Genomic DNA, 18579 nt, shown 5'->3' on the forward strand with positions numbered 1-18579 from the left:
AGATGCTTTCTGTAGAAACATAGCTGACTAATAGCAGCCATCTGACTTTGGTGATATGAAATACAGCATGTCATGGGACGAGAAAGCTTCTCCATGTAGCTTTCTATAGATGTGGTAAACAAAGTGACTAAAGACGGTTTGGGGAGGAAGGCGTTTCCTTCCATTTCCAGTGCATAGTCCTTCATGAAGGAAATTCAGGGCAGGAATCAAGTCAGAACTTGGAAGGGGAGCTGAGGTGGAGGCCATGGAGGAGAGCTGTGTCTCTCTTGCTCCATAAGGCTTGTTTAGCCTGCTTTCTTATACAACCAGGAATACCCATTCAGGCACCCACCCACACCAGTCATCAATCAAGAAAATGCCCTACAGACTTGCTTACAGGCAATCAGATGGGGACATTTTCTCAACTAAAATTTCTCTTGCCAAATAATTCTAGCTTGTGTCAAACTGGCAGAAAACTAGCCAAAGTAGCTATACAGACCTTGTTGCCTAATGGCCACACTTCCCCAGTTTATTCTGAGAATATCCATAGGATTTTTCCTCAGACTTATTTAGTTGTTACCAGACAGGGCACTTCTTCTTAACTGAACAAATGGCAGAGCAGCCTTATTCTCCCATTGAATGGATGAAGCTGAGACAGTTTCATCATTACGAGCCCAATGCATCCTGGTGAATCAGGGAGCCTTAGACTCATATTTCAGCTGGATACTGAGACTAACACATCTCAGGTCTCTCTCTCTGAGACTTACTTTCTGGAAACAGGGGCATTCTCTTAGGTTAGCATTTGTCAGAACAACAGACACAGACATGTGTACAATCATGAAAGCAGGCTGTTTCCATGTTGAAGTATAGCCTCAGTGTCATTCCCTGACTGGGACGGAAAGCAGTGTACACCAAAGACTGGCGAAACAGCAAGCGTGACAGGCAGAGAAGAAGGAACTGACTGAGTGCTGTCACCCTCGCTCCAGTCTGGCTCTTGATGCCTCACTCGCAAGAACTGCAATGTGTCCTGGTAAAGTGTGAGACACCAGAGTGGACATTCCCTAAGGTCCAAATTTCTGTTGCAAAATATCCAAACTCATGTATTTGGGTCTAGACCGTTCTTAACCAACTAAAACTTTTATGAATTTAAAAGTTATTTATTTTTTATGTTATAATGTAGTTACTTCATTTCCCCCTTTCCTCCCTCCAAACCGCCCCTTGCTCCTTGAATCCATAGTTAAGTTTTAAGGGCTGATTTCTAATTGGTAGTTACTCTAGGAGGCTGTGGCTCTGGAGTCTTCTCTCTGCCTAGTGCAGAGCAGAATGCCAGAGTGAGTGTGTGATGGGGCTGACTGTGGAGGGCAGGCACAGGCACGTCAGGCGCGCCTCTCTTACCTGCTTCCTACTCTTCCAGGGCTTACTCTGAGCTACTTCTCCCTACCTCACAGGGCTTTCTTCATAGATGTTTGGCACAGGAGTGTTTTCTAGGCCACTTTGCTAGGGAAGCTCTTGTTTCCCCCCCTCACCCTCAAGCACTTGGTCAGTTTGTCATGGAATGAATCTGGGGAATTCGCTTTTTAAACTTCCTTTTTCCCTCCCATTCTCTTTGCAAATATGAAGAAAGTTGTGTCAACCTCACTGAAGTGCAGTGATGCCTCTGTTCCTCTTCTTCCTGTGTTTCCCTGTGGAGGGAGCTTGGAGACCAAAGGGTAAGGCCAGGGTCACGGTTCGTTGGAGAGTTTTCTTTGCAGGGGTCCAGATTTGTTGCTAAATGTCAGGGATCTGGACGCCAGTTTCACACCCTGCAAAAGCTCTCTAAAAGAGTGTGTCAGCAGAATGGGTACTGCATGTCTAGACAAAGAGATGCTGTAAGCATCAGCAGCCAGCATCTGATCTGTTAACTCTTGTGTAAGCATCTGCTGTCTGTGGCTCCCGTAACTGGGGGGCTTTAAACAAAACATTAGCTCTTCTGACCTTAATAGAGGGAGCCAGTATAGGTTTAAAGAGAAATCTGGCACTAGGGAAATGTCCAGAGATATACAAGGATGACCCCAACTAAGAATCTAGGCAATAGTGGAGAGGCTGCCTTTGATGACCTTCCCCTATAATGAAATTGATGACTACCTTGGTTGCCATCCTAGAGCCTTCATCCAGTAGCTGATGGAAGCAGAAGCAGAAACCCACAGCTAGACACTGAGCCATATTCCTGGAATCCAGTTGCAGAGAGGGAGGAAGGATGAGCAAAGGAGGCAAGATCCTGCTGGAGAAACCCACAGAAACAGTTGACCTGAACTAGTGAGAGCACAGGGACCCCAGTCATAAAGTTGGGGAACCAGCATTGGACCAAACAAAGTCCTCTGAATGTGGGTGCCAGCTAGGAGGCCTGGGCAGTCTATGGGACCTCTAATAGTGGAGCCAGTGTTTATCCCTAGTGCACAAATGGACTTTGGGAGTCCATTCCCTTTGGAGGGATGCTATTGCAGCCCAGATACACGGAAGATAGCCCAGGCCCTCCCACAAATGATGTGACAGACTTTGATGATCCCCTGTGGGGGTGAATTGGGGGGTCAGTGGGGGCATGGGAGGATGGGAGGGAGAGGGAATGGGGGGATTGATATGTAAAACAGGATTGTTTCTAAAATAAAAATTAAAAATAAAAAAAAAGATTTAGACCAAAGTCCTCTAACAGCTTCTTTGAAGAGAAGCTACCTTATTGTAAGATTAGAAACTATACGGATGGATATGAAAGTCTCCTGTCACTAAAAAAAATCTCGAGTAAAATGATATCTATCTGTATTTTATTATATTCAAGAACTTTTTGTAAAGTACCCATTAGAAGCCAATGAGAGCTTTTTCTAGGTTCTGCTGATACATCTGTCTCTGCCTCTAGGGATTTATACTTTAATAGGGGTGACTGACCACAAACAAGAGTAACAGGATCTCTTTCTTGGCTTCAGCAGCAGCACCAGAGAACAAAGAGCAGGTGTCAAGTTCCTTGGCTTTCTAAATTGGGTGCCAACTGCAGGCCTTGCAGAGAGGGTACCTCAGAACTTGTTCTGCCAGTCTTTACCAGACATCTCGCCCCAGGGCACTGAAGAGAAGGCTCAGTGTTGGGAGTTCTAAGTGCAGGCAAGAAGGACTTGCTTGAGGAGTGTTGTCATAGTGCTGTGTGGTCCCTATCTCTCAGAGTGTTCTGCACCCATTCTGGGAGTGCATTGCTCTGTTTCCTGGAGTCCAGAGTGAGGGTAGGGGGTGTAAGTACCTAAGGCATTCTGAGAAGAGGTGGGGGCAGGAGAAGGAAGAGGTGTGGTGCTGAGAGAAAGTCTGGGCGCTTCCAGAGTGGACTTGGTGGGACCTGACTTGGATGAAAGGACAGACAGGCTTAGCTTGAAAACAGTTCACCACAGAGAAATGTGAGGAAGACTGAGGTGGATCTAACGAGGTAGAATGCCCTCAGAATGGAGTAGGAAGGCAGGAAACTCTCCTGGGCCAAGAAGACCAGGGCACAGTAAGGTAACTGAGGTAAGGTATTTGCCATGTTGGGAGTGGTGTTTCCAAAACCCAGGGAGAGCAGGCCAAGGAGGGTTGGCTGCCAGCCAAGTGCAGAGGCACAGATGAGACCCGTCTTCCTTCTTTGCCTTCCAACACACCTACCTCCGTAACCCACAACGGATGAGGCTGCCTAACCAACAGGCTCCTAGGCACGAAGAGGACCTAGGTGTGGAGGGAGAGAAATTGTAGGCTACCTTAGATTTGGACTGTAGATACTAAAATCATCTGAGCAAGGAGACTAACTCTTTATGACTTGGAAGTACCTGGGTCAACTGTGGAAATGTCTGCTGGGAGACTTATCTAGTGATGAGAGCTACACAGGAAGGCAGCAGGTTTACCTTGGCAGAGGCAGGAGAAGACAAATTGCTTCCTGTCTGAACCACACTGAGCCCTGGTCTTTATTAGGCTAGCATGTACAGAATGCTACAGCCTTGCTCTAAAAGGACAGGGCAGCCTCCTTAGACATGACCCCAGCAACTACCTCTCATGAAACATAAAATGAATCAAGGCCGGGCATAGGTGGCGCACGCCTTTAATCCCAGAACTCGGGAGGCAGAGGCAGGCAGATCTCTTCGAGTTTGAGGCCAGCCTGGTCTACAGAGCAAGCTCCAGGACAGCCTCAAAAACAATACAGAGAAATCCAAAAAAAAAAAAAAAAAAAAAAGAAAGAAAGAAAAAGAAAAAAATCAAATCAGTAAGAGTCAGCTGTGCTAAGTACTTTGTGGAGGTTTCTTCCCTCCCAAGAAGAGGGAAGCCTGTGTAAGGCTAACAAGGGAAGGTACATGAACAACAGTCAATATGTATTTGATTGGCTTTAGCCAAGAATATTTTTATTCTTTGCCCAGGGTACTGGGTTAAATACCATGCCTTATAAATAAACTGTATTTAATTGATTAATGTTGGAGGGGGGAAACACTTTGATAAAGGCCATAAAGAACAAAAAAGTTCCTGCCCTCCGTACCCAGTTCCTGATGACCCAATAATATTCCTCCTCTGCCATGATTGGCAGCCTTGCCTAGCAGCTGACTACAGCAAAGAAGGGCTCGAGGTCTGGGAGCTTCCTGAGTCTCCTGTGAGCATGTCTGTTGTCTGTCTTGTTCAGATCTTGTATAGGCATCTTCTTAGGCCATGTGGGTAAGACTTCATGAGTGTGGCTTCTCTGATATTTCTAAGAGATAATCTCACAGCAACCTCCATATTCCTCCCCTCATCCAATAGGATCCCAGAGCCTTTGGTGTAGGAGTTGTGTTGAAGATGTATTCATTGGAATTGGGTGCCACATGGTCATTGATCACTTGTTGTGTGCTGTAAGGATTTCTGTACAAAGAACTGTAGGCAACTAAGAAATACTGATAGTGGTAGAAACAGTCTTTTCTTAGAGAAGAACCTCCAAATTGCTTATCCAATACCAAGTAGTCAGCCATGGAATCATATACATACAAGTAACATTATATGGACTGTTCAGGTTATATTTATATGTTTCTGAATATATAGACACATATATACAAACAATTAACTAAATAGATGCCATGAATTTTAGAGAGAGCAAGGGATGCATGTGGGAGGAGTTAGAGGCAGAAAGGGAAGGAGGCAATAATGTACTTGCATTTTAATTTTTTATAAAAGCAGTTTCCCTGGCAGTCCCAGGAGACAGGGAGGGAAAACTTCATTTGTTCTAGGACACTGTTCATGTGTAAAACTCAGAAAGGACTGCTTGTTGTGACATCCAAAATCATAGAGGTAAGAAGTGAACTACAGCCAAGGGAAGCAGTTGCCACTCCTGTGGACACAGTTGGAGAAGCAGTCTTGCTGCTACTGCCAAATGTTTGCTTATTCAAGAAATAGAAAAGCAAAAGATGAATGGGTGGCCTGCTGCAGGCCTGGGGAGTAAGAAGGGATGTGGGCTCATCCACGCCTGTATCCTGAGTGACCTTGGCCTTGCTGGCACTGGTGGTACTTCCACAGACCTCCCAAGGGTTCACAGTGGGCACTCAGCTTCCACTAGTGGATGGAGCATCTCAGGACAGAGTGTAACACATCATGTCTGTGGGGGATTCTGGGAAAGGTGAACCGACCAATAGTCCCTGCTTTCAAGAAACAATGTCTGATATTTGGTTACATAGGCAGAGCTAAGCTAAGGAGATGATGGCTGAGCTAAAACATACCTCCTGGGAATATCAGGAAAAGACAGTGTAACCTAAATTTCCAGAGATTTTCAGTTCTCTAGCTTTAATTTTATGTTTCCCTTCCTAAGTAACACACACTGAATAGAGACACTAGCAAATATCATGTGAAAAAACCAATGATCTTCATTTAAAAATAATGCTTTGTGGGTTAAAAATAGCTTTGCATGCCAGAAGAAAGAGTTTCTGCTGTCTTTAATCTTATTTTCCCACTCATAAAGAGCAGCAATCTGCCCCTTCAGACCTGGTACCCTTCAGAAGGAAACCAGTTCCCAAATAAGCTGTCCAGCACACAGAAAGTTCTGAATATTTAAAGTCCAGACAAAGGATTAAGAACCTAAGGATTTCACACTTAAAAAAAAACTTTGAGCCAGAGTGCTCTGTAATTAGTCTGTCTTGCTAGCATCTTGTGGAAATCATTAGAACTTAGTTTGTGTTCTTTGTTGCTGTTTGATTTAAAGAGAAAAGTAATATGTCAAAAATATCCCAAATCATTCTCCACGTCAATATTGTAGTCTCTGAGTCTATTTTCTCTTTGGCAAACATTGGGATAGAAAGAAGTTTATTGATTGTGTCAGGCAAATAAATCCTTGTTGCAGCCCCAGTCTTGGGAGCTGAAGTGATGACTTGGGTTGATCCTGGGCCTGCATGGGAGAACACTAGTTTTATAACTTAGACCAAGGTTGGGACCCAGGCTAGATACTCCTGCTTTGGAGGTTCCAAATGACCTTTTCTGATTGCATTACGACAGATATTTGAAGGGCCAAGGATCATGCCCACCTCACCTTCTACTTCTGTGCTCTCCTACTCTAGTCCCTTTCCAGCAGTTCCTAGAATTGTGCTTCTACTAGCCTGGGCCAGGAACATCTTATTATACAAACATAACTTATCTTTTGTGGTAAACAGTAAATACCAGTGTATTCTTGGCTAGAGTTTTAGGCTTAACTGGAAGTGCTTGTTAAAGTCACCATGAGACTGAAATGCAATCATAATTATTATTGCTAGTACTAGCAGTGCTTATCCGAAACTGTTAGGGCCAAGTATTTTTAGAATTCAGTACTTTTCAGAAATTCAATTATTTCTAAATATATATACCTGTTAGATGTGTATTACAATGAAGTTAGAGCATTTAAAGAGGGGTTTTTGATGTATTATTATTTGTAGTTACTAAATTATCACAGCAAAACCTGTCAAATGAATGTCTATTAAACAAATATAAAAAGCTTTATGGCAATTGTTTCTTTTAAGTAAATTGGATTTCAAATTTGTAGGAAGCTTGCAAATAAATGAAGAGTTCTCATATGTCCTATGTGCAGTTTTACATATCAACATGTGTGTTTGTTAAGTCAGCAAGATGACTCAGCAGGCAAAGGAGTTTGTCTCCATGCTTGATGATCTAACATCAGCCCCTAGAACTAGCACGATGAAAGGAGACAACCCACAAGTTATCCTCCAACTGTCATGGCATGAGTGTGCCCACACACATACCCATAATAAAACAACTTGGTATGTTCCCTTGCCATACACAGTCAGTGAATCAGAATGGGTACATTTACTGAAGTCTGTATAACATTTTTTAGTATTTACTTAGTGTCTTTTTCTCTTCCAGGGTACAGTCAGGATACACCATGACACTGGTTGACACATCTCTATAGACACCTGTTGGTTGCAATGGTTTTTGTATGTTTCTTGTCTTTGGTGACCTTGACACTTAGGTATTTAATATTAAGTTGGAATGCTTGGTATTTCTTTCATGATTTGTCTGGAGCTACTGGGTTTTACTGGGGAGCTGTGGGAAGAGCACAGAAGTATCATTTTCAGCATTAATTAAGGAAAGCTTCTAATGGGCTGGAGAGATGGCTCAGCCGTTAAAGGCTAGGCTCACAACCAAAAACATAAGAAAAGCATCCAGTATGCATCACTACTGATAACCTTGACACTCAGACTGTAGTTTCTCTATCACAAACTTCCTCTTTTTCCTTTTCACATTGTACAATTTGGACGAAGTCACATTCACTACCCATGTTTGAGCGAAAGGGACATTTTTGCTCTCCTTCTTGGAGGGCAGATCCTCTGCATGAAATGTTTGATATTCTACATGGGAACTTGGTCTCTTCTTCCCATGGGTCAGCTTTTACTGCCAAAAAGGCTAAAAAAATCTTTTTGTTGTTGTTGTTCTTATAAAACTTTGATATCATGGATAGGAGATTATGGGCCAGAACCAGCATTATATTTAATATTTGAAGGTTGTATTACCTGGTGATGGAGGAGACACTGTGGCAAATTCCTTATGTGAATGACTAGTAGAAGAGATAATGAAAAGTAAGAGCTGTTCTCTGAGTCCTTGATGGACTACATAGAGTCCTTGAGTCCCATCCAGGACACAAGGCTTGCCATATCTTCCTGAAGGAAAAGTATGTTTAGGTGCTGTCTTAGTTACTGTTCTATTACTGTGCAGAGACATCATGACTAAGGCAACTTATAAAAGAAAGCATTCAACTGGAGACTTGCTTTCAGTTCCAGAGAGTGAGTTCATGATCTCGATGATGAGAGGCACTATAGCAGGCTGGCATGGGGGTGATGCTGGAGCAGTAGCTGAGAGCTTACATCTTGATTCACAGGCAACAGGTATCAGGCAGAGGAGAGAGAGAGACAGAGAGAGAGAGAGAGAGAGAGAGAGAGAGAGAGAGAGAGAGGCACAAGATTTTGAAACCTCAAAACCTACCTCCCAGTGATATACCTCTTCCATCCAACAAGGCCACAGTTCCTAATCCTTCCTAAACATTAAAAATATATGAGCCCACAATGGGGGGCATTCTCATTCAAGCTACCAAAGGTGCTCCCTCACCTTAAGTTCAATCTGAAGGGAAATACTGGAATTGTGGTGATAAATGGTCAAATTAAGAGTGGAAATTAAAAGTGAAAAATATACCTTCCATAAAAATTTCAGGCTTTTAAACACCACATATACTTTTAGAGAATCTCTAGAAATGGCATCATTTAGGACCAATAGTTCTGTGCATAAATGGAAATCTATGTGGTTCTTGTCCGGGACTCACACAATCTCTTCCACTCCATCCTCCATTCTCACGTCCTTCTGTGGTACCCATTCCTGCTCCTGGGAAAGTCTATTTGCCTTTCTTCCTTTTCAGGCTCAGTTTCCTCTCCCCTCCTCTATCTCCTTCCTTGCCTTTCTCCCTCCCTCTCAGTGGTATGAGATGCTCAGAATTTTATTCTTTAACTCTTCTGCAGTCTCTACAAAGCTTATAGAACTTGCTTTTGCTCAGGGCAGTATCCCACACATCACAGTCTAGGGTTCAGTTTCCAGCTTGTGAAGTTCCTTGCTGAAGCCCTAAGAAGGCACCGATTGAATATTGAATAGAACAACAGTGTTGCTCTCAGACTCCCTGCCAAAGCTCAGCAATCTATGTCATTGTGAACTTAGGACTAATTCACATTGTGGTCAAGCTGTGGATAGCACCAGAATTGTTAAGAGTTGCCTGATGAGGAAAAATGGTGTCAGGTACCACAATAGTTACAGAACTTAATGGTTTTCTGGGATTTGGGATTTTGCTGTTTTTCGTTTGTTTATTTGTTTTTGTGGAGATGCTGGATATCTCTGTAACTTTGACTGCAGAGCCTGGAAAGCCTGTTGTTACTGATATTTTTTACACACACCTGCATACATACACATGTGGGTGCATGTACACATATGAATAATTTGAATTTTGAAAATGAACTGAACTGTCAAATTCACAGAAAAGTGTCTCATTTTCCATGTTAAGTTTGTCTTATACAAAAATTAACAACTGTATTGATCTAGAAAGATTATGCTTTCCCATTTGCATAGAGCACAAAATGTGTAAATTCTTATCTACATGTATTTGATTGCAGAAGGTAGTAAAATATACTCTAAATAATGCAAAAAATGGCTGATGAGAGTGTACTCAAAATGCAGTTTTCCATCAGTCTTTAAAGGAGGCCAACCCTGCCCCTCCTTCCTCAATTGAGTCCTTTCCAGTTTATTAGGTCACTGCCTGCAATTGCCATTATCCCTTTGGTATCAGACAGGAAGCCTCATTCTTTTTTATCTAATTTAGAGGAATATGTAGATTTTTGAAATGGCACAAAGTTCAGAGGCAGAAAAATGTTATGTGTAATTGAAAATGAATAATCTTCAAATAGCTCCTTGAATATGAGCCCTAATTAGGAAGGCATAATTAAGCACACTGGCATAGAAGAAATAAAATATTCCACACCACCCTCTGATCTTGGTCACATCTCCTTTTCAGAGCCCCCAAATTAGACATAATGATAGACTATAAAAATAAATGTATTGTTCACCATCTGATTAAGTTACTTGGTGAACTGATGGGAATTTCCTAGAGTCCTTTTTGAAAGATTCCTCCAGGGCACAAAATCCTTCTAAACCCAGTTGAACTTCCTGCATAGGTTTCTAAAATAAAAAAAGAAGAAAAAAAGATTTATTTCACTCTTTGAGTATGAATGCTTTGCCTACATGTATGTATGTACTCCATGAGCATCAGACGAAGGCACGGATCTCCTGGCACTAAAGTTACTGATGGTTGTGAACCACCTTGTGGGTGCTGGGAATTGAACCCTGGTCCTCTGGAAGAATTGTCAGTGCCCTTAACTGCTGAACCATCTCTCCAGTGTTCTAAGCTTTTAAAAGTGAGTTTTTCTATGCATAAAATTACATAACTACTTATAACATACACATACACACACACACACACAATGGCTGCTATGAACAAAAGGCTCAAGAATCTAGTAGGTGTTCAGTCCAGGAGGCTGGATGTCTCAGTTTGTCTTTGGTACACACTGGAATCTTGGCCAGAGAAAGAATGGACTTCTAATGAGGGGAGAGCAAGCAGACAAAGAGCAGAAGCATCCTTCCATGCTCTTCTACAGGCTTCCAACAGAAGGTGTGGCCAGGTTAGTGGTGGCTTTTCTCAGATCAAAAGATCCAGATTAAAGGTATGTCTTCTTGCCTGAAAGATCCAGATTAGTAGATCTTCAAACTCCAAATTCAGCAAAAATCTCTCACAGCTGTGTCCCTCCATTTTGGGGTTTTAGTTAACTCCAGATATAATCAATTTGAAAACCAAGAATAGCCATCACATAATGCACTTCACTTTTAACTCATTTTACATATTTTTTCTACTAAAATAACATGTATGATGTAAAAGCCTTAAATAGTACAGTGGCTCTCAACACGTGAGTCCCAACCCCTCTGGTGGTCACACATCAGATAGCCTGCATACCAAATATTTATATTATGATTCATAACAGTAGCAACATTACAGTTATGAAGCAGAAATTAAATAATTTTATCATTGTGAGTCATAACATGAGAATTAAAGGGTTGCAGCAATAGGAAGATTAAGAACCACTGATATAGTACATTTGCGAATTCATTTCTTTCCTTGTGACACATCTATTGTATTTTTTATTAAAATATTCTATGTGTATGATGTGTGTGTGTTTTGTGTGTGTGTGTGAGAGAGAGAGAGAGAGTGAGAGAGAGAGAGAGAGAGAGAGAGAGAGAGAGAGTGAGAGGCAGAGTCAGGGCCAGAGACAGAGACAGAGACAGAGACAGAGACAGAGAATAAGGGTCTGTTGCACCCTTCCCCCATGGGGGTCTGCTGACCAGCTTGTGACTAGGTGCTTCTAGCAAAATATCTTTTGTCCAGTCCTTCTAGTTAAGCCTGAATGCAAGTTCCTGTTTTCTGTCCATCCTTTTTGTCTAAATGCTAATTCCTGTTATTGGCCCATATTTTGCTGGAGGGCCCTGGGAATGTGGGCTCCAGACCTTGGTAGACGTTGGCAGTTTTCCACCATGTCTGCTATTGTTATATAACGCATCGCTCTTGTTAAAATAAATGCCATTCTCCTTGTAAGAATGGCCGCTGTCTTTGTCTTCATTTACATCCTTAGCCCTTCGCCCAGATCGTTGTGAAGTGTTCTAGCTCCAAAACACCATAACCGAACAGCTGGCTACAAGGGTCCTCATGTACCACAGCACACTCACACAGGAGGTCAGAGGACAAGCTTGGGCATCCAGCCTCACTTCCTAACTGTTGGAGACAACGTCTCTCCCTGCTTTTCTGCTGCATGTACCTGGATTGCCTGGTCCATGAGTTTGTGCAATTCTCATGTCTCTATTTCTCGTATTTCTATGAGAATGTTGGGGGTGCAGAGACCTTACCATACTCAGCTTTTTAAAAGGCTATGGGGTTCAAACTCAGGTTCTCATACATGCAGTTGCGGCACTTAACTGCCGAGTTGTCTCCAACCTTGGCTTGTTTTTTAAATACTTAATTGCGATTTACATCTTCATATATTAGTAAATTTATAAAGATATCAATAGATTTATAAGATTTTAAACTAGAAAGACCTCTATGCCATCTTTATCACTGTTTCACTTGCTTTTGGTACTGGATTCTTTCCTCACAAGACATTTTCAAGGGTATGTGAGAGGGAATCCTGTCCACTTTTGCCTACCTGTGTGTTCAGCAGCAAGCTGTATAATGTCCCTGCACTTCATCTTTAAGAGAAAGGGTCAAACAACTTGACTTCTGAATTCCCTCTAACCTTGCAATTTGAATGACATAACTGTGTTTGGCAAGTCTCCAGAAAAGATGCTCTAGAACTTTGACCACAGATAACACAGACTTGGAAAGACTCTCAGTGGGAACCCCACAAAGAGGGGAGCATGCTTACCACTCTTGGGAAATCTTTTTACTGCAAAGCTCTGTGCTATGATGTGCAGGAATCCCTCTGTGGGATGCCACGTCCATGGCATCATTGCAGCTGGGGCTGGTTACACATCAGGGTCAAAGAAGCTGTCAGCAACAGCATTATTCACAAAGAGGGCCTCAGCTCAGAGCTGAGTCCAGTGATTTTTAGCCCTTACTGGCTGCATTTTGCAAAAAGGAAAAATAAAATAAATCATTTGATTTTTCTGAATCTTGTGTGTGAGCCATGATATTTACAGAAAGAAATGCATAAGAATGTACATCAATTTTTACACTCATTTGTTTGTGGTGGGGACACATATGTAGAGGTCAGAGAACCATTTTGGGCCATTGATTATCTGAGCCTTCCACTATGTAAGTTCTGGGGATTAAACCCAGGTACTTGGGATAGTGGGAAGTAACTTGACACTCTAAGCCACCTTACCAACCAAAGAATATAAATCATAATGCCACTTCTTTTAAACATACCATAAGCTATTTGTATTAAGTATTTTCTTCATTCAAGCCCAGGCATCTAAGAACAAATGATAACAACACACTCATTCAAAGAAGAGATTTTGATCAAGGAAGCCTTTTGTTGGAGTCACAGTTGTTAGCCTTTTCACGGAAAAATTTGCGCAACAGGAAAAACTACAGCTCTTGAAACATAATATTAGTAAAACAAAATCAAACATGAACACTAAACAAGACCAAGCAAAACTGACCTTATATGCAAACTACGATTTTAATGTGATTGAACCACACCTAGTCAGCTGCTTATATTCAGTCTGTACCTTGGAAAGACTCATGAGGAAGTAAACAGGATAGACCATAAAAAGAGCTCACCATGGATTTTTAAACTTCAAGTACAGACTAATCTGGGAAAGACTTACAGAAACTTTCATCCTGATGTCTTTTGCTGCTGTTTGCTTCTTCTAGATCACACCATTGGCATCTGTCAACAATTGCCTTTGATTGCTTCTTTGGCCAAAATGAAAATTTGGGAGGATCCTTGTCTAGCCAGTTTTTTAATATCTGCATCTTGGTGCTCCCTAGACTATCATTTATTTTGCTTTCATGCTAGATTCTTACTCACAAAAGAGATATTATATTCAGGGATACACTATATCTATACTAGAATAAATAAAGTGTGAGGGGCAATAACTGCACAGAAAATGAAAAATCAAGAATCTTCTATTTCTGCCACTGGGAAAGTACAGTAGAATATGGTTCAGTGTAGTAGCTTTTTTACCATGCATAGCATTGATGACTCATTGGCATGTGTAAAGAATGCATTGTATTTGTTATAGAGCCATGTGTGGGAAACACTGGCGTCTACTATGGATGTAGATTTCCACCCTGTGGCTAAACAGAAGGGGAAACTTTTCCAGAAAACTCTGATGTGTGAATTTGTGAAAATCATTGTCAGAATTGCTGTAAGTGCAGAGGGCTGTCTTGAGTAAGAGGAATATAGAATGAACACAAGTTGTTTTAATTTTGAGGCATAGTTGTATATTAAGTTAGGTTAATTGTCCTGACTACATGGTTCGTGCCTAAGCTGATTTAGAAGCACTAACCATTTTGAATTTTGAGACCCTCCAATTGTTTTGGCTAACTGTTTTATTTGCCAGGTATGCTTAAACTGGGAAAAGGCTACAAAGGAAGCCAGTTGGAGACAAGGTAGATTTTCTTTTGATCTAACAACTAAAAACATGAATTATGAAACCTCACTGTTGAGGCACACACTGTCTCTTAAAGAAACGTTTGTTGTATGTGTGAGGACGCTTGTGGTCCTTGCCTTGCACCTTGTTTAAAATAGCTTCTCTTGCTGTTTGCTGCTGTGAACACCAAGCCAACTGCTCTACAAGATATCAGGGGTTTTCCTTTCTCTGCCTCTCTCCCGGCTTGGGATCACTGAGATTACAAACATACGCTACAGCCTCCAGATTATGTGATTGCTGGGGATCCAAATCCATATCCTTCCACTTGCTCAGTGAGTGCTTCCCCCTGGGCCATGTCTCCAGCACCTACAGCATACTTCTGAAAACGCTGCCTCAGTGCCCTCAGCACCACCAAAATGTGTGGTGTTGACAGGACTGGCATGTTCCTGAAGATGTATACCTTTCCTTAAGAAATTACAAAATAATTACTTAGTAAGTAAGGAGATGATTAGTTGTGTAAGGTAGCAAAATAAAAGGTGCCCGTTTCACACCTTGAGGAAATGAATGTTTTGTTCTGTTGTTCATTTATCCCTTGTGTGGAGAGCTGTGACATGCCTCGCCTTAAAGATGTCGCCGGCTTCCGCCTACCACACTCTCCATATTTGGCCAAGGCTTGGATCCAGGCTTGCTTCTGTGTTTGTGGACCTATCTGCTATCACCAAGTGGCGTGCTAGGGTTGGCTATGCCTAGGCCATATAAGCTGTAGGCTGGCTTTCCCCAGGGTCAGAAGACTGTTCAAGGTTCCTGAATAACCTGCTTGGAGAAGAGTTCTCAAGTCGCGTCTTCCTTGCTGGTCAAGGCGGTCGCAACACCCTTACTCATGCTCTTGTAAACACACAGGTAGCTATATACACATGCGTGATTGTTTTATAAATTTACCCAGGCACACATTATAAACTATCTTAGGAGGGTACAATACAACCTTCTTTTACAATAGGTAAATGTACACTTCATTTTTAGAATTTCAGTTTAGTTCATTGTTAATTCCCCCTTTCTGCTTTGTTTCTTTTCTTGTTTCTTATGCCTTTATATAAGATATTTTATTTTGCCAGTGGGAGCCATCCCACCCAGAGACTGCCAGCACCCTAGTCTCTTTTCTGCCCACGGTACTAACCTTGATACCTAAGCCACACAAAGACACAACTAAGAAAGAGAACATGAGGCCAATATCCCTCATGAACATTGATGCAGAAATACTCGATAAAATACTGGCAAATCAAATCCAAGAAAATATCAGAAAAATCATCCCCCATGATAAAGTAGGCTTTATCCCAAAGATGCAGGGGTGGTTCAACATATGAAAAGCCATCAATATAATCCATCATATAAACAAACTGAGAAACAAAAATCACATGATCATTTCACTAGATGCCGAAAAAGCCTTCGACAAAATTTAACACCCCTTCATGATAAAGTCTTGGAGAGACCAGGGATAACAGGAACATACCTGAACATAATAAAAGCAATATACAGCAAACCAACAGCCAACATCAAACTAAATGGAGAGAAACTCAACGCAATTCTTCCAAAATCAGGAACAAGACAAGGCTGTCCACTCTATCCATACCTCTTCAATATTGTACTTGAAGTTCTAGCTAGAGCAATGAGACAACAAAAGGAGATGAAGGGGATAAAAAATTGGAAATGAAGAAGTCAAACTTTTACTATGATGATATGATAGTTTATATAAGTGACCCAAAAAACTCTACCAGGGAATTTCTACAGCTAATAAACACTTTCAGCAAAGTGGTAGGATACAAGGTTAACTCAAAAAAATCAGTAGCCCTACTATATACAGATGATAAAAGAGCTGAGAAAGAAATCAAAGAAACATCACCCTTTACAATTGCCACAAACAACATAAACTACCTTGTTGTAACCCTAACCAAACAAGTGAAAGACCTGTATCACAAGAACTATGAGTCTTTAACAAAAGAAATTAAATACAACAGAAAATGGAAAGATCTCCCTGGCTCTTGGATAGATAGGATCAATGTAGTAAAAATGTCAATTTTGCCAAAAGCAATCCCCATCAAAATACCAGCACAAGCTTGACAATAACCTTTGCCATGGTTAGTGTTTCGGAGTAAGAGCCCAGGGCACTTGGATCACTATTCAGTCTGACTGTCACAGTCTCTTCATGTCTAAGGGCACTGAATAGGAAAGGCCTGCAAAAGACACATGGGCAGATGGTGTGGTCAGGGGTCTCAGGTAAAGTTCAAGATAGAAGCTTGCTTCTCTAGCAACTGGAAGCAACTTTTAACTGGTGCTTTTGCAGCATGCCTGAAGCTTAAGAGAGCAGGTGGCCAGTTGTGGTGGCACACGCCGGTAGGATTTGCTGAAGGAAGCAGAGGCAGGAGGATCACGAGTTTGAGGCCAGCCTGGGCTACACATTTTAAGCCGGGTGGTGGTGGCACACGCCTTTAATCCCAGCATTCGGGAGGCAGAGGCAGGCGGATCGCTGTGAGTTCGAGGCCAGGCTGGATTGACAGCCTCCAAAACAATACAGAGAAACCCTGTCTCGTAAAACCAAAAAAAAAAAAAAAAAAAAAAAATACCAGCATAATTCTTCCCAGACCTTGAAAGAACAATTCTTAACTTTGTATGGAAAAACAAATGGCCCAGGATAGCCAAAACAATGCTGTTCAAAGGAATATTCGGAGGCATCACCATTCCTGACTTCAAGCTCTATTATAGAGTCACAGTCCTGAAAACAGCTTGGTATTGGCACAAAAATAGACAGGTAGACCACTGGAATCAAATTGAACACCCTGATATAAAACCCACACACATGCAGATACCTGATTTTTGACAAAGAAGCTAAAATTATACAATGGAAAAAAGAAAGCATCTTCAACAAATGGTGCTGGCATAACTGGATGTTGGCATGTAGAAGACTGCATGTCTGTCGCCATGCACAAAACTTAAGTCCAAATGGATCAAAGATCTCAACATAAATCCAGCCACACTGAACCTCATAGAAGAGAAAGTGGGAGGTACCCTGGAATGAATTAGTACAGGAGACCACGTCCTGAACACAACACCAGTAGCACAGACGCTGAGATCTACAATTGATAAGCAGGATCTCCTGAAACTAAGAAGCTTCTGTAAGGCAAAGGACACAGTCAACAAGACAAAAAGGCAGCCCACCAAGTGGGAAAAGATATTCACCATGTCTGACAGATATCCAAAATTTTCAAAGAAATCAAGAATCAAGTCTCCAAAACACCAAAGGATGCAATTAAAAAGTGGGGTACAGAACTAAATAGAGAATTCTCACTAAAGGAGTCTAAAATGGCTGAGAGACACTTAAGAAAGTGCTCAGCATCCTTAGTCATTAGGGAAATGCAAATCAAAACAACTCTGAGATGCCATCTTACTCCTGTCAGAATGGCTAAAATAAAAAACATCAATGACAGTTTATGCTGGAGAGGATGTGGAGAAAGGGAATCACTCCTCCACTGCTGGTGGGAGTGCCGTGCCAACTCATACAGCCACTTTGGAAATCAGTATGGAGATTCCTCAGGAAAATGGAAATCAGTCTACCACAAGATCCAGCAATTCCACTCTTAGGCATATACCCAAAAGATGCACATTTATACAACAAGGACATCTGTTCCACTATGTTCATAGCAGCATTATTTGTAATAGCCAGAACCTGGAAGCAACCTAGATGCTCCTCAACTGCAGAGTGGATAGAGAAAATGTGGTACATTTACACAATGGAGTATTATTCAGCGGGAAACAAACAATGGAATCTTGAAATTTGCAGGCAAATGAGTGAGGCAACCCAGTCACAAAAAGACATACATGGTATGTACTCACTCAGATATAGATTTTAGACTTGGAGTAGGGGATTGCCAGCCTACAATCCCACTGCCAGAGAGTCTGGGAAGCAGGGAGGACTCCAGAGAAGGGGAATGGGACAGGATCTCTTGAGCGGATTGGGAGCATGGGGAATGGGGAGAGGGAGCTGGGGAAAAGATAGGGGGAGAAGAGGAGGGGAGAGGAGGACATGGGGGAGCAGGAAGGTTGAGTCAGGGGAAGAATAGAGGAGAACAGGGTGAGAGATACCATAATCGAGGGAGTCATTATAGGTTTGAGGAGAGGTTTCCAGATTTCTACAAGAATGACACCAACTGGCAATCTAAGCAATAGTGGAGAGGCTACATTAAATGCCATTCCTGATAATGAGATTGACAAGTACCTTCTATGCCACCCTAGAGCTTTCATCCAGTGGCTGATGGAAACAGAGGCAAACACCCACAGCTAAACCCTTAACTGAACTCCTGGAACCCAGTTGCAGAGAGGGAGGAATGATGAGCAAATGGGTCAAGACCAGGCTGGTAAAACCCACCGAGACCTGAAGAAGGGGGAGCTCTTGGA

This window comes from Mesocricetus auratus, unplaced genomic scaffold (assembly GCF_017639785.1).
Source record: "Mesocricetus auratus isolate SY011 unplaced genomic scaffold, BCM_Maur_2.0 Super-Scaffold_100020, whole genome shotgun sequence".
Taxonomy (NCBI): domain Eukaryota; kingdom Metazoa; phylum Chordata; class Mammalia; order Rodentia; family Cricetidae; genus Mesocricetus; species Mesocricetus auratus.